Here is a 2,734-nt window from a genome sequence, read left to right on the forward strand (position 1 = left end):
CCCTGCAGTGAGTCTGGACGCACTGTGGGCAGGAGCTGTTGCTGGGGCATCCCAGGCACTTCCTACTGAGCCAAACTTTTGCAGAGGGGCTCCTGCAACCCTCTATGTGCTTGGTGATGCTGTCCCTGCCCCAGGTAAAGGGAGCTTGCACTGCTGTGGGAAGACCCAGCTGGCAGTATCCTGTTGCCGTGCATCTAGGAGCCATGGGACTGGCAATGTCCCAGGCAGTGCTAAGTGGGGGATGCACCCTTAGCCCCATGCCCACAGGCACTGACAGCTCTTGCTGCACCCTCCTTTTCGGGAGTCCTGCTCTTGGTGCTGTGGCGTGGGCTCTGCTGTTGCATGTCCACTGCCCAGGGTGAATGGCAGAGCCCTGGTGCTGCTTCTGCATGATGGTGCCATGCGTTTTCCCCAGCCCTGCCTCACACACTGCCCGTTGCTGCTCCCCAGCCCTGGCCACACGCCCTTACTCATCTGGCAGTGCATCCTCACTGGCAGCATCCTTCAGCACTGACGTGACACTGGGCACTTGCTTCTGCTCCCTGCCTGTCCCAGTGCCATCTCTTGCTGGATCCAGGAAGCTCCCCAGGCCAGTGTCCCAAGCTCATGCATGGCTCAGCATAGTTAAGGCTGAGCTGTGTCATGGGTGAGGCAGGCTGCCTGCCTGGTCCTGGCAGAGCCCGCCTGTACCTGGCTGCTGGCAGCCCCCTGCCTGCTCTACCCCATGACCTGCCCAAATGCAGGGAGGGTTCCTGGTGTAGCTGCTCCACCAGGACCCTTGCTCTCACACTGCTGAGCTCCCCCCCCGCCCACATGTCCTGCATGCATCTGCCACCAACACCCCAATTTTCAGCCTGGCCTGTAATGGGGACCCCAAGGGGCACTTGGGCCTGGCTGCAAGGTGTGGAGGCTCATGGTCCAGGGTCAGATAGGGGGAAATAGGAGGGTCCCTGCAACATGCAGCACCCCAAGAAGAATTCCTGTCTGGGTGCAGGGCTGAACCGAGCCAGCATTGCTCTCCTGGGGTCCTGGGAGGAGGACCCTGCCCTGTAGGACTCCCTTTGGCTCGGTCATGAAGTGTGCAGGGTGGGCCTAGACTCAACGTTCCTGCTGGACCCCCTGCATGGAGACCTTCCTCAATAAACCCCACGCTTCTTCCCCTGCTGCCTGCCCTGCATCTTCTTGTGTTGGAGCAGGAAAATGGTGTGGGAGCACGGAGTCAGGCTGGGTCTTCCTTATCACACTGGTGTGCACAGAGCCTCATAAGGGTGGTGGGGGAAATAAGAGGGAGGAATGGGGCAGATGGGGGGGGCCTGTGTAACAGTTGTGTGGCCCTGGTGACAGGGATGCACAGGGAAACCAGTGCAGGAAAGGGTTTATTCAGTTGACACTGGGTGCAAGCAGCACAGGGCTGGGGGTGAGCAGGGCACACCTGGCTGCACCAGGGCAGGCGAGTTGTGCTGGCAGCAACCACCAGCACACAGGGAGAAGCCATGGTGACCGTAAAAGGAGCTGTGACTGTTGTGGCAGATATAGTCACAGGGGCAGACTGTTCCTGGTACTCATCTATGTCTGGAAAAGACAGAGCTGTGCCAAGGGTACAGGGTTTGCCTGGCATAGGCAGGGCAAGGGATGGAGGGGGCATGAGTGGGGCAACTCTAGGGCTGAGTGAACCTGGGACATGAAGGCAGGCAGTCCTGCCATCACTTGCCCCCAAGGCTGCTGGGTGGCAGATAACTCCTCACTCCACCAACTCGTGCCCAGACACAGTCTGTTCCTCCTGTGCCCCAGGACTTGGGCTGTGAGCACAGCTGGGCACCTCAGGGTCTCTGCTCTCAGGGCAGCATGGCTGCACCAGGCAGTGGCAGGTGGTTGGGCACCGTGGGCAGGCAGCCAGCTAGCTGCTGCCTGCAGGTACTTACCCAGGCACTGGCTGGCAGTGGGATCAAGGGGGCAGAAGCCTGGGTGGCAGCTGCAGGCACGTGCCCCAGGGGTGTTGGTGCAGAGCTGGCTGCAGTGTTGCAAGCCCTGACACACTCATCGATGTCTGCTGGAGCAGCATAGAGTTATAGCACATGGAGGAAAGGCAGCACAGCCCTGTTGTTGGGGTGCAGGCAGGGCTGCTTGGTGCACCCCCACCCCTCTAGTGCTGCACATTTGGCTGTGCCCCCAGTGCAGAGCTGCCCAGGGCCACCATCACCCTCCAGCCAGCTCCCAGCCCTGGGACAGGGAAGAGCTGGGGCATGCTGAGCTCCCTCCCCATGCAGCCCCAGGGCAGGGTGGGCAGAAGCATGGGCACAGTACTGCCCCGCACAGCTCAGCAGGCCAGATTAACAGATGTGATATAGTTTATTGGGGATATTTTCTAGGGGAGGGGCTGGAAGACTGAGCAGGGTCCAACTCCAAACAGTAGGGTCAATATGTTAAAAACAGACCAGGAGGGTCCTTCCCCTGCAGGGCTGGGGAGACCCTCCTCTGCCAGGGCAGAGTCCCCATCACCAAGGAGGGGCAGGCAAAGCACACACGTCGCGGGCCAAACCAGCAGGCACATGGTACAGTATCAAGGAGACAGAGCAAGTGACCACCTGGGAGGTGCCAGCGTGGCAGGAGCAGTACTGGGGCAGTAGGGTGCCAGGGAAGGGGCGCTGCTGTGCTGCCCCAGGGCTGCTTTCCCAGAGAGTGTGCACAGGACAGATGTGTCTGTGCCCATCCCACTGCAGGCTGCCCCCGTAGG

General features: G+C 60.6%; 1 protein-coding gene across 1 annotated transcript in view; it reads right to left on the minus strand.

The window, feature by feature from the left end:
- CRTAC1 (cartilage acidic protein 1) overlaps positions 1–2,734 on the minus strand; it is an 11,858-nt gene that overhangs the window by 268 nt on the left and 8,856 nt on the right. The window lies entirely within an intron of this gene.

The sequence above is a fragment of the Acanthisitta chloris genome, unplaced genomic scaffold (genome assembly GCF_000695815.1).
Source record: "Acanthisitta chloris isolate BGI_N310 unplaced genomic scaffold, ASM69581v1 scaffold16911, whole genome shotgun sequence".
Lineage (NCBI taxonomy): Eukaryota > Metazoa > Chordata > Aves > Passeriformes > Acanthisittidae > Acanthisitta > Acanthisitta chloris.